A 13,867-nucleotide genomic window follows, 5' to 3' on the forward strand; every position below is an offset into this window, starting at 1 on the left:
TTACTTTCTTTTTATTTTTCCATTACAGCTGGTTTACAGTGTTCTGTCAACTTTCTACTGTACATCTTGGTGACCCAGTTATACATACATGTATAGATTATTTTTTCTCACATTATCATGCTCCATCACAAGTTACCAGACATAGTTCCCAGGATCTCATTGCCTATCAATTCCAAAGGCAATAGTCTGCATCTATTAACCCCAAGTTCCCCATCCATCCCACTCCCTCCCCCTCCCCTTCAGCAACCACAAGTCTATTCTCCAAGTCCATGATTTTCTTCTCTGTGGAAAGGTTCTCTGTGCTATATAGTAGATTCCAGATATAAGTGATATCATATGGCATTTGTGTTTCTCTTTCTGACTTATTTCACTCAGTATGAGAGTCCCTAATTCCATCCGTGTTACTGCAAATGGCATTATTTTGTTCTTTTTTATGGCTGAGTAGTATTCCATACCACATCATCTTAATCCATTCATCTGTCGGTGGACAGTTGGGTTGTTTCCATGTCTTGGCTATTCTGAATAGCACTGCAATGAACATGTGGGTGCATGTGTCTTTTTCAAGGAAAGTTTTGTCCGGATATATGCCCAAGAGTGGGATTGCTGGGGCATATGGTAGTTCTATGTATAGTTTCCTAAGGTATCTCCATACTGCTTTCCCTAGTGGTTGTATTAACTTACATTCCCACCAACAGTGCAAGAGGATTCTCTTTTCTCCACACCCCCTCCAGCATTTGTGGACTTATAATGATGGCCATTCTGACTGGTGTGAGGTGGTAGCTCATGGTAGTTTTGATTTGCATTTCTCTAATAATCAGTGGTGTTGAGCATTTCTTCATGTGCCTGTTGGCCATCTGTATATCTTCTTTGGGGAAATGTTTATTCAGATCTTTTGCCCATTTTTCAATTGGGTTGTTGGCTTTTTTGCTGTTGAGCTGTATAAGTTGTTTGCATATTTTAGAGATTTAAGCCCTTGTCAGTTTCATCATTTGAAACTATTTTCTCCCATTCTGTAAGCTGTCTTTTTGGTTTCCTTTGCTGTGCAAAAGCTTGTCAGTTTGATTAGGTCCCATTGGTTTATGTTTGCTTTGATTTCTGTTGCTTTGGGAGACTGGCCTAAGAAAACATTTGTAAGGATGATGTCAGAGAATGTTTTGCTTATGTTCTCTTCCAGGAGTTTGATGGTGTCTTGTCTTATACATAAGTCTTTAAGCCATTTTGAGTTTATTTTCATGCATGGTGTGAAGATGTGTTCTAGTTTCATTGATTTGCATGCAGCTGTCCAGGTTTCCCAGCAATGCTTGCTGAAAAGACTGTCTTTTTCCCATTCCGTGTTCTTGCCTCCTTTGTCAAAGATTAATTGACCATAGGTGTCTGGGTTTCTTTCTGGGTTCTCTAGTCTGTTCCATTGGGTCTGTTTTGGTACCAGTACCATACTGTCTTGATGACTGTGACTTTGTAATATTGCCTGAAGTCTTGGAGAATGATGCCTCCTGCCTCCAAAGCAACTGTTCCTCAGAATTTCTTTGGCAATTCTGGGTCTTTTGTGGTTCCATATAAATTTTTGGATTGTTTGTTCTAGTTCTGTGTCTGGTCTGGTCCAGTCGGGTCTGGTCTGCTCCGGTCTGGTCCAGTCTGATCTGGTCTGGTCCAGTCTGATCCACTCCGATCCGGTCTGATCCGGTCTGGCCTGGTCTGATCCGGTCGGTTCCGGTCGTTCTGGTCTGGTCCCGTCAGGTCCAGTTTGGTCTGGTCCAGTCGGGTCCAGTCGTTTCTGGTCTGGTTTGGTCTGATCCAGTCAGGTCCAGTCTGGTCCGGTCTGATCCAGTCAGATCTCATAACCGGACATGGTGCAGGCAGGTGAGAGCCCACTGAGGGGCTCTGAACTGAAGGCAGTTCTCCCCACCCGCCCCACCCAGCATCTCCAGGGGCCCCCTGGTCTCCCTTCCTAGCTGGGACCTGCTAGCAAGTGAGCCGGCCGAATCTCTCTCTTCTGTAATCTTACCAGGAGATGCCCTGGTCCAGACTCCTCCATGTCCCCACCCTCCATGACGCCTGCTCTCAGGCCGCATCCACTCTCTGGTGCCTTTCTCCCATCTTGGGTTCTCTGGCCCCATTGTCAGTTAGCAAATCAGATGCTAAATCAGGCCTGTCATTGACTGTCCTGTCAATCACCCCTTAGGTGCCCCGCTCCAGGTCCCTGACATCTGGTGCCACCCCCTGCCCTGGCTCCTGGACAGGACTGTCTGGGCACTTGTCCCACTGCAAACCTTTCCTAGGCCTAGCAGCCATCTGCACACATCTGGGCAGTGGTGGGGCACCCCACGTCCCAGGCTCACTCTCCACCAGGCACAGGTCCCCACTGTCCCGTTTTACCCAGACCCTCCTCACTTCACGCTGGCACCTGTCCCAACTGTTCCTACTGCTCCCTGAAATGAAACTCAAGGCTCTCAAAGTCTGAAAATCCCTTTTCAAATCCCAGTTCTGCATTTAACAGGCAACTGACACGGACAAATCCTTTGGACCTTAGGGGAGAAGCCACATGTGTAAAACAGGGAAAATGATCACAACACAAAGAATCAAATGAGAGCCTGGGTAGGTAAAAGCGCCTTGTTAACTGTGACTCTGTTCATTTTCTTGGCCCCCAGCGCAGGCTGACTGCATTGTCTGTCTTCACGTGAATGCATTCTCTCTCTGGTCCAGGAGGGTGAGCCCCTCTCCAAAGCCTGGCTTCTTAAAGGGTTTTCTGGTTTTCCTTCTTTCTCGCCTGTCCTCCGCTTAGGGCAGGTGCTGGTAGAGGCCTCCCTGCTGTACACCCATCTCAACACTAGGTGGCAGCCTGACGACAGGCTCTTGCTGGATGAGCCCCGCCCTCTGCCTGGCTCAGAGCCAAGGCCTGAGGCTTCCACCCGGTTAAACTTGTGCCAGGCAAGTCTCACCACCCACCCTGCCTGGCAACTGCAGCTGTTGGCAGCAAAGACCCAAGGAAAGCTTCCTGCTGTTAAATTCAAGCTGAAGCCGTGGAGACAAGAGGAGGTTTGGGTCAGGTCCCGAGTCAGTTCTTCTGCCAGCAGCACTTGTAGGACAAAGGTCCAGCAAAGCCCTTTGTGGGGCTCAGAGAGAGTGGAGACCTGGCTGCCAGCAGAGGGGCTTGGCCCACAGCCTTGCAGGCCAAAGGCTGCTCTTTCTACAGAACTTGGAGTTCCCTGTGGCCCAGAGGCCCGGCTGGGATCGCACTGAGCTATCCCTCTGAGCCTGGGCAGCATGGACTTGCTACATTCAACCATTCTCCCACCTGACTCCTTCCCTCAACGTGAGCGTGGTGAAGGCATTCTTATTCTAAAACAATTCTTCCTCGTGGTCTGGTCTCTCTCGCTTCTGAGACCCTTCACTCTTTCCCAACTCCCCACCGCCCACTCACACATCAACCCGCTGTGTTCTGACTTTTCTGCCTCCGCTCCTCCAAAATCTCCAACTCCGGGGTCTGCTCCCATTCTGCCAGCTCCAAGGCCCTTCTCAGCCTTCAATTTTCTGCATCTCTTTGACCGCACTTGTGCCCTCTCCTTGATACGCTTTCTCTTCTTCTCCAACCCCCTTTAAAATATTCTTCCTGAGCTGCTTCATACATTCTCCACCAACCTCAATTTTCTACCCAGAATGTATATCCTCAGGATCCGGCATCTCCTTGGCCCCAGGGCCACAGCTCTAGCTGATCCCACACGCTGAGCCTCTCCCTCTGGCCCACGCCAGGCGCACCTGTTCCTTCTCCTGTTTCTGTCGCAATGAAAAGCATCACTAGTGACACAGTGGTGGCCCAAGCCAGACCATTGGAAGTCATTGCTGGCTCCTCCTTGCCCCCCCTCCAAGCCATGTCCCTTTGATGGCCTCATCCTGTCCGTTCTGTCCCCTCAGTACCCTCGACGCTCTCCCCACCATGGCCCTCTCCTACCCTGGCCAGGTCCTCAGCTTCTCTTTCCTGAACAACCCCAACAGCTCCTGGTTGGCCTCCCTGCCTTCACTCCTGCCCTGATCTCTGCATCTCATCACTGCAGTCAGGGGTCTTTATAAAATGCAGAGCTCAGAGTTCCTGTCATGGCTCAGTGGTTAACGAATCCGACTAGGAACCATGAGGTTACGGGTTCGATCCCTGGCCTTGCTCAGTGGGTTAAGGATCCAGCATTGCTGTGAGCTGTGGTGTAGGTCGCAGACGCGGGTCGGATCTCACGTTGCTGTGACTCTGGCGTAGGCTGGCGGCTACAGCTCCGATTAGACCCCTAGCCTGGGAAACTCCATGTGCCATGGGAGCAGCCCAAGAAATGGCAAAAAAAACCACAAAAAACAAAAAAAAAAAAACATGCAGTGCTCAGCAAGGCATCTCTATGCTCAAACCCTTCAGGGCCCTGAGGTTAACATCCACGTCTTATTGCACAGCCCACAAGAGCCTTCATGACCTGGATCTGCCTGCCTTCTCCAGCCACACAGCTTGCTGGCCTCCAGCCCCTCGGCTCTCTCTGTCACTTTCTCTGTCCAGCCAGAGTGTCTCTGGACCTCCCACACCCTCGCCTTCTGCTGTACCTTCGTCTGCACTTCCTCTTGTATCACCTTTTTGTCCACTGAGACGCTGATTCAGTATTGTCAACTCCCTAACCCCAGAGCTGTCCTGGGGGTCCCTTCCTTCTGCGTCCTTGATCAGCGTACTCAGTTATAACTGTGTGATTAGATGTCACTAGACTCAAAGCTTGAGGGCAAGAACTATTTTTGTTTTGGTCTTTGAGTCCCCAGCACCAAGTTGGCTGCCTGACATGGAGAAAGGGTAAAGCAAATTTTGTTGGATGGGTAGATGGACAGATGGGACATGATCCACAACTGAGCGCTTTCCCTGGGACCAGGGGCTGGAAGCAGCTTTCCTAGGTTCCCGCCCAAAAGTTGAGGCGCTGAAGTAAAATGCAGCCAGTGCAGGGCTCAGACTCTGCCCTCGCTTCCACCCGGAGGGATGCCCTTGCCAGACCAGGGGTTGGGAGCAGTGCAGTTAAGCACTTGACCAGAAGACAAACCAGCCTCTCTGCGGTTCTCCAGCAAATGAAGGAGCACTGAGCAGCGTGTTAGCCTGGGGAATCCAGAACAGGAGCACAGAAGGCAGAAGGATGAGAGGCAAACACAGGAACAAATCTGAAAGACAAAGAGTTCCTGCTCCAACTAACAATGTTGTCTTACAATGTGGGACATGTTTTTACAGGCCACTGCACTGCCTCTTAAAGCCTTAGCTGTTGCTGAAAACCCAGGGCAAATGCACGACCTGTGAAGCTTTCTCAGAGCCTCCCAGCCTCGGTCTGAATTAACCGACAGTTTCCCATACTTCCACAATATGCTGTTCATATTGCTTTTACAACACTGATCTCAGTTTCTCTTTCATTGGTATTTCCTATGACTGTCTTTGCCTGTATCCCTGACAAGGCTATAAATGCCTGGTGGAGAAGAATGCTTTTATGCATGTCTCTATACCCCAGGGTTCTAGGCATTTGATAAATGACCATTAAATGGAATAACACTTTCAAAACAGTAGGTTCCGGGGTTCAAAGACAGACGACTAGGTTCCTAAGTTCAAAGCATATGGGGAAAAGAGGAGGGATCACATGGGTGGGTCTTATCTGGGAAGACTTCCTGGAGGAGGTGTGGCTGCAGGAGGCTGTGCAAGGTGGGGCTGAGAATCATGACCAAAGCCTGCCTGTTATTTTAAGTTCTGGGAGGGAAAGGCCAGGCTTCTCTCTCTCTCCTTACCTGCCTCCCTTCCCCATCTCAGTCTAGGATAGTGGCCGTGTAGTACAGTGGTTAGAAATGCAGACTCTCAAGACAGACGACCTGGATGTATATCCCAGCTTAGCCATTTAATTGCTGTGTGACCTTGGGTTGGCCACTTTACCCATCTGGTCTCAGTATCTTCCTCCTCTGTAAAGTATGGGTAAAGTAGCACCTACCTCACTGGATTACGTGATGACTTGATACGTAAATCTATGTAAAACTCTTGCTAGGTGCCAATGGCTAATCTCAATGCTTTATAATTCTCATGCAGTCCAGTGAGGCCGGTACTGTTTTTATCCTTATTCCACAGGTGAGGAAGCTGAGACTCGGAGCCTGCAGTGAGGAGATCATTAGCATACCCCACCACCAAACGTCAAACCTCCTCCAATTCTGATAAACTTGGACCTGCTTACCCCAAGCCACCCAGCCCTTCCGCCGAAGATACAGAACCACGATCACAGCTCAAGGTAATAATACCTTTGCTTTCGTTGTAGTTCATAACCGTCTGCTAGAACCTTCACATTTGATCCTCACTACACTCCTGGGAAAGAGCCATCACCACCACTGCGTTTCAGATGAGTGGACGAGGCCCAGAGAGGTGGCGGGGCTGGAGAAGCTGGCCTCATAGGCAGGTACCATGGCTCCAGGCCAGAGAGCCTCCACGAGGCCAGAGCAGCCCCAGCCCAGAGGCTGGACAACAGGGCATCAGGCAGCTGGCAGCCCACACCCTCCTCTTCCTCACGCCGTGAACAACTCATTCTCCAGATGAATCCACACCAGCCTCCAGCCAGAGAGAGCCCAGAGTGGCCACAGGGCCTGGCTCACACCATTAGGAAGGTCAGTGAGTTAAAAAAAAAAAAAAAATATATATATATATATATATATATATATATATGTATTCACACACACACCAAGGCTCCAGGGTCTAGAAAAGAAGAAACCAAAAAGGGAACCAGAGAGTTCCCATTGTGGTGCAGAAGGAACAAATCTGACTAGTATCCATGAGAATGCATGTTCGATCCCTGGCGTCCCTCAGTGGGTCGGGGATCTGGTGTTGCTATGAGCTATGGTGTAGGCTGGCAGTTACAGCTCCAATTCAACCCCTAGCCTAGCCTAGGAACTACGCCTTGGGTGAGGCCTTAAAAAGCAAAAAGCAAAAAAAAAAAAAAAGGAACTATGAACGTACAGCAGAAATTCACACAACATTGTCAATCCACTACACTCAAAAAAATTTTCAAATTAACTGTGAAAAATCAGGTAAAAATAAATAGCATATTGTATACCGAACAATCCCCCAATTATAGAAAAAATATATAGAGAGGGACACTATAATGACACTATAAAGCCCAAACTCCAGAGCTAGAGTGCTTAGGTCTCAGCCTGAAACTGCCCTTTACAAGCTGTGTGACCTTGGGCAAGTCACTTAACTCGTCTGTACCTTAACTCTTTTGTTATACAAATAATCATGGTACCTACCTCACTGATGCTGGAAAGGTTGAATGAGTTAATAACAGGAACATAGTAAGTTTTATATTTTATTATTATCATTTCTTACATATAGAAAAATGACCAGAAGGATATATGATCTAATGATTGTTCCTGGTGAGTGGTATTCTTCCTTTTGATGTCTCAATTTTTCATGGACACAGAGTATTTTAATAAGAAAAAAAAGTATTGCTTTATTAAAATTAAGAAAGGTGGTGCAGAATTCTTGGAAAAAATACAAGTAATAAAAGTACAGACCAAGATATATTGCACTGATGATTTACTAAGAAATCAAGGGAGGAATGAGGATGAATCCTAGAGTGTGAAAAGCCAGGACTGGGCAAACCAGAGTACCCAAGCTGTGATGGTTAATTTGTCAACCTAGCTAGGCTGTGAAGCCCAGGGCTTTGTTCAAATATCAGTCTAGATATTGCTGTAAAGGTATTTCTTAGATGTGATTAAGCCTTCAATAAGTCAGGGTTTTTTTGTTGGTTGTTTTTGCTTTTTAGGGCCACACCCATGGTATATGGAGCTTCCCAGGCCAGGGGTCCAATTGGAGCTACAGCTGCCAGCCTACACTACAGCCACAGCAACGAAGGACCTGAGCCCCGTCTGCCGGATCCTTAACCCACTGAGTGAGGCCAAGGATCGAACCCACAAGCTCATGGTTCCTAGTCGGATTCGCTTGCACTGCGCCACAACGGGAACTCCTCGGTTAGTCAGTTTTAAATGAAGCAGCCTACACTCCATAATGTGGGTAGGTCCTGTCGTCTCAATCGAAGACCTTAAGAGAAAAAGACTGAGGTCCTAGGGAATGAGGGAATTTTCCCTCCTGGTTGCCTTTGGCCTCAAGACTACGACATCAATTCTTGCCAGAATTTCTAGCAGGCTGCCCTGCTCCAAGTTGGCTGAGCCATTTCCTTAAACTCTAATGGTTCTGCTTCTCTGGAGAATCCTGACTAATACACAGACCACAGGAAGAAGCCATGAACCTGCTCTTCGAATACAGAGCTCCATCTCCACAGCCTCGAGGGAGTGGGGAGGTTTTTTTTTTTAGTCTGTCATTATCAGCCTCCATCCTCTCACCACCTGCAAGGTCATGATGCTAAAAACAAACCAAACAAATGAAACCAAAAAACCCAGAGAATTGTTAGTCCTGAAAGTACGTAAGGGCACAGCCCTCTTGGGTAAGAAAGAGAAGCAAAACACACACCACTTCATGGTGGAGCAGACATGGCCCTTCCCCAGTTAGGACCATTTCACACCTTGCAGATTTTGCGATTCATTTTTCATACATGGCAGCCATGCGATCAAAGAGAACCAAGCCAAGAAAAAGCCACACTGGAGTTCCTGTCGTGGCTCAGTCGTTAACGAGCCTGACTAGAATCCATGAGGACGTGGGTTCACTCAATGGGTGAAGGATCCAGTGTTGCCGTGAGCTGTGGTGTAGGTCACAGAGGCAGATTGGATCTGGCGTTGCTGTGGCTGTGGTGTAGGCCAGTGGCTACAGCTCTGATTTAACTCCTTCTAGCCCAGGAACCCCCATATATCACGGGTGTGCCCCTAAAAAGACCAAAAGAAAAAAAAAAAAGAAAGAAAGCAAAGAAAAAGCCACGTTTAGGAGGAATGGCAGTGAAACCTGGGCATATCCAGAGAGAAACAACCTCTGGGTGAGATGCAGGCTGCACAACTTATGCACCAGATCTGGGCCTGGATCTAGAAGGCAGCAGCCAGGGGCCCCTCCCCTACTGCTCAGGACTCCAACCTTAGGGACACCTGCAGGGCTTCTTTCAACTCAGATCTTAGGAATGGCAGCGAGAAGCCTTCAAAATGATGGAACCCACATTGTTGCACAAATGTTTTGAGCTTTGATAAAAATATTAAAGAACCGCATTCACCAGAACCAGAAATTACAAGACAATGTACAGAGTGCTTCTGGGATGAAGCGGAATCCCGCCCCACTGAGGAATGGGTGAACCACCCAGGGGTGGTCCTCTCTGGATTTCCTTCTTGTGCTGTTTTGTTTCTGTGGTCACACGCCGAACCCCTTCTTTGTCAACATACCTCCAAATTGTTCACCTCCTTGGGCCGTAAGCCTTTATAGAAATCGCAAAGAACTTGGCTTCTTTTTTTTTTTAGGGCCGCACCCACACATATGGAAATTCCCAGGCTAGTTGGTCGAATCGCAGCTACAGCTGTCTGCCTACACCACAACCATAGCAACACCAGATCTAAGCCATGTCTGCGACCTATACCATAGCTCATAGCGACACCAGATATTTAACCCACTGAGTGAGGCCAGGGATCGAACCTGAGTCTTCATGGATCCCAGTCGGGTTCATCATCACTGAGGCACAGTGGGAACTCCCAGAACTTGTTGGCGTTCTATTTGCAGTTGCTTGAAGTTCAGACTTTTCAGAAACTGCAATTCAAACTACTTCCAGTCTTATTTGGTGCTGAATAGAGAAATACTGGAGCTCCCATTGTGGCGCAATGGAAACGAATCCGACTAGGAACCACGAGGTTGAGGGTTCGATCCCTGGCCTCGCTCAGTGGGTTAAGGATTCGACGTTGCCGTGAGCTGTGCTGTAGGTCACAGATGCAGCTTGGATCTGGCATTGCTGTGGCTGTGGTGTAGACTGGCAGCTGTAGCTCTGATTAGACCCCTAACCCGGGCACCTCCATGTGCTGCGGGTGCAGCCCTAAAAAGACAAAAGACAAAAAGAAAGAAAAAAAAGAGAGAAATACATGTTGCAAATTAAGGAGGAATATCCTCTACACGTGAACACACATGCACAGCCATAATTCACTGTGTTACACTCTAGAAACTACTGCAGACCCCACTCACACCATAGCAGCCTCTGGTTCTTCTGTTTAATCACAGCAAGCCTTCTTGCATAAGGACTTGGAGCCTAGTCCTGAGCAGCTTGTGTTCTGTTATCATCAGTATTCTTGACCATTTTCATAATTGACATCAGACATCTATTATCTGTTGAGAGTGTCTTTCCCATAGTCACCAGGAAAAACACTGAAGATTCATTATTTTAATCTATACACCATCCATGAAGGAGGGGGCATTACATAAGCTTCGTTTTTAGAGAAGAGGCCAGAGCTTGGAGAAGTTAAGGGATTTGTTCTAAGTCACTGAGCCCATAAGTGGCAGAGCCAGGTTATGTCCTGGGACTGTTTGGCCTGCGAAGCCCTCAGTTTCCATTTTAACCAAAAGGGGGAAAAGAAGTCATGCCTGCTCCAGGGCAGGCTAAGAAAGAGATTCAGAAGCAAGGAGGGCAGCCCCAAGTTCTTGGCTGGTGACAGCAAAGGAGGAGGTCCACCTTCTGTGACCCCAGGTGACTCCTGAGGTACCCATGCCTCAGAAAGCTGCTTTAGAGAATTTGCCACTCGACGCAGGCTCGTCATCGTCAACGTGAACTTCCACCTAAGGCCTTGTTCCCACCCACCTCAGGGGCTGTGGAAGAGGGCTGCCTGTTGACAAAACCTGCTTTACCTACCACTGGGGGCCACCAAGGCTCCTCACTCCCCACCCCCAACCCAGCATGGAGTGCAGGAAGAGGCTAAGCCAGGTAAAAACAGCAGCTCCAGCCCTCTCTCCACCCAGAACCATGTGACTTTGGATGTGTCATTTCACCTCTGTGAAACTCAGGTCCCTGCTGTGCAATATGGAATAAGAACTCTTCAGGGTGTTTGTGAGAGGTTAAGAGATGGCCTGGGGACATCACCTCGCACCGTCGCTGCAGCACGATCAGGGCAGAGTCACTCGAGATGGAGCCTTGGTCTCTCCTCAGTGAGGGAGCCATTGGCCTTGCACTGACAGGGTCTCCCCCGACCCTGACCCTGATGGACTCATCGCCACCCCCTCAGCAGTGTCTGCTCATGTCCATGGTCAGGGCATCCATTTCACCTGAATTTTGCTCCTCCTTTGGCTTCTGCGACTGCTCCCTGACACTGGCCACAGCCACCATTCAACCTTCCAGGCCTGCCTGTGACCAGCTCCCCTACACAGTCCAGGACTCAAACTCAGTCGTCAGGCCACACCAGTGTGTAGGGAGGAAGTGAGGTCTGCCTTGGCCACTGCTGCCACTGCACCAGCATATATTCGAAAAACGATATAGCATAGGCAGGGGTCAGATTCCTTAGGCAGCCAGGGTTGGCAGGCAGGTCGGTTCATGGAAGGCTAACAGCAACTGCAAAGGCCACCAAACATCAGAAGCCTTCGATTTGGGAATCAGGGAGTGAAAGCAGCTTCTCAGCACTCAGGCGGCAGAGCTGGACAGCCCAACACTCAGTCACTGCCCCAGAGAGTCCTATAGCAGCTCGGCATGCAGGTGACCAGAGGCAGCCTCACCGCCATGCTGCATCGCACTTCCTACCCAACAAAAATTGTGCCAGTTGATCGTCCTCTCCTTCTGTTTCACAGAAAACAGTAGTTTCACTTTGGCTTGACCTGCACATAATGGCTCTAAACATGAGCTATCTATCCCTTTGCTTTCAAAGAGTTCATGGTATATAAACTAACACCAAAAAAACCTGAAGGAAGCCTATGATAAATCTGCAACCGTGGCATATGGAGGTTCCCAGGCTAGGGGTCAAATCGGAGGCACAGCTGCCAGCCTACACCACAGCCATAGCAATGCAGGATCCAGGATGCATCTGCTACCCACACCACAGCTCACGACAACACCAGATCCTTAACCCACTGAGAGAGACCAGGGATCGAACCTGTGTCCTCATGAATGCTAGTCAGATTCGTTTCCACTGACCCGCAAAGAGGACTTCTACAGTCAGATTCTTAATCCACTGCACCATGGCAACAATTCCGTGTGTGCCTCCTTGACTTCCTAACATCAAGATGAAGACAATGAATGAATGAATGTGTACATTTCTCTGTAGCCAGTGGCACTTAGAATGGTCTCAGCAGCCCATGGCCCGCCACACCTCACCCACTTCCTGCGGGTGAAGAACTGCATTCCAGGCCCCAAATTAACTCCCTACTTCTTGGCTTTCACCTTTGCACACCCTCAGTGTTCCTTTGTCACTCAGTGTGCTCAGAACACCCTGTCATCACCCTTTAATCCTGGCTCATCCTTGGCTGAGTGCTTTGATCGATGAAGGAGGAAACAGCCAAACACTGACCAACCCTAGTGGAGAGCAGGACAGACAGGTTTGTAGGGCTTGTACGGAGACCAGCGCAGATCCAGTCCTTCCCCACTAGAGCGGCAGTCGAAATTTCCCCCATTTGGTCCTGGGAGCTCCTCTGTGTTAGATGCTTGGCCATCCCACTCTATGCTGCAGGGCCAGGGAATGAAGCCAAGTAGCTCTAGTGGGATGGAAGATGGGGCTAGGCCTGGTGTGGGGGACACATCACCCAGTGGTTTCAAAGGAAAGCAGCACTCCCTTGATGAATGGACCCGGCTTCCACATCAAGCTATCACTTCCTTACAGCAAACCAGCCTTGTTCTCAAAGAGGGGAACAATCAAGAAAGGATGATTAAGCAAACAGACAAGCAATGATAATGACAGCAGAGTAAAAAAAATTCTGCACAATAGGGAGTTTCCATTGTGGCTCAAAGAAACAAACCCAAGTAGTATCCTTGAGGACACGGGTTTGATCCCTGGCATCACTCAGTGGGTTGAGGATCCGGCATCGCCATGAGCTGTGGCATAGGTCAAAGATGCAGCTCAGATACCAGGTTGCTGTGGTATAGACCAGCAGCTGCAGCTCTGATTCAACCCTAAGCCTGGGAACTTTCTTATGCCGCAAGTGTGGCCCTAAAAAGCAATTAAAAAAAAAAAAAAAGCACCAACTAAAGGTTACTGAGGGCAAGCTATATGTTTAAGAGAGATCGCATGCGGCTGGGATAATCTGGAAATACATTACAGACTCAGTGGTGTTTGAGTTGTTCTGAACGGGTGCGAGCCATCTGTATGGAGGAAATAGAACAGGACCACATTCGAGACAGGAAGAGGCCTCAGGCAGGCAAAAGAGCAGCACCATCCTGGGTATTGTGGGAACTGATGCGTCCATCCATACTATTGGCTAATGGTTATAACAGGACTAAGGGTGTACTGGGAAGTGCCTGTTACCATTACATTTAAACAAACCTTTACACCACCAGGACTTGGTAGAGTTCTGAGCGCTATGAAGCAGGAAAGGGAAGAATGTCCCCTCCTTCCATATTTCCTCTGTTTCCCGGTGGAAGAAGGAGGTCAGACTCTTCCAGTGTGCTTGTTTCAGGAGCTCTGCCTAGGGGTTGGGCTCCTAGATCTGGACATTCAGAGTCTCTTTAAAATGGCATCTCCCAGCTTTCCTGGCCAAACCAAGGGTGCTAATGATGGTGTTAGCTATGTGCTTCCTGCCTGAATCCACTGGGAGAAACAGCAGGGCCTACACAACCTGTCAGGTCAGAGATTAGGCTCTGAATGTCTGACAGATACTCACTAAGTCACTCGAAACTGTATCAACAGGGCCGTCTCTGGTATCCTGATCCTCCCTGGTATTTCTGGGGATGAACTTGAGCATCTGGGCTTCCAGAATGCTCAGACCAGGGCCCTGGAAGGGTGGTTT

General features: G+C 48.9%; 2 protein-coding genes across 2 annotated transcripts in view; one reads left to right on the forward strand and one right to left on the reverse strand.

The window, feature by feature from the left end:
- The window catches only part of CRCT1 (cysteine rich C-terminal 1), a 239,033-nt gene that overhangs the window by 55,551 nt on the left and 169,615 nt on the right, over positions 1–13,867 (reverse strand). The gene's annotated exons all lie outside the window — the stretch shown is intronic.
- CRNN (cornulin) overlaps positions 1–13,867 on the forward strand; it is a 41,001-nt gene that overhangs the window by 18,921 nt on the left and 8,213 nt on the right. The window contains exon 2 of the mRNA XM_085020418.1: positions 6,110–6,266. The gene's annotated coding sequence lies outside the window, so the exon portion shown is untranslated. The remainder of the gene's footprint in view (positions 1–6,109; positions 6,267–13,867) is intronic.

This window comes from Sus scrofa, chromosome 4 (assembly GCF_054392235.1).
Source record: "Sus scrofa isolate SSC_HxYL_T2T_F1_AM1 chromosome 4, Sscrofa_HxYL_maternal_Yorkshire_Landrace_v2.0, whole genome shotgun sequence".
NCBI lineage: Eukaryota > Metazoa > Chordata > Mammalia > Artiodactyla > Suidae > Sus > Sus scrofa.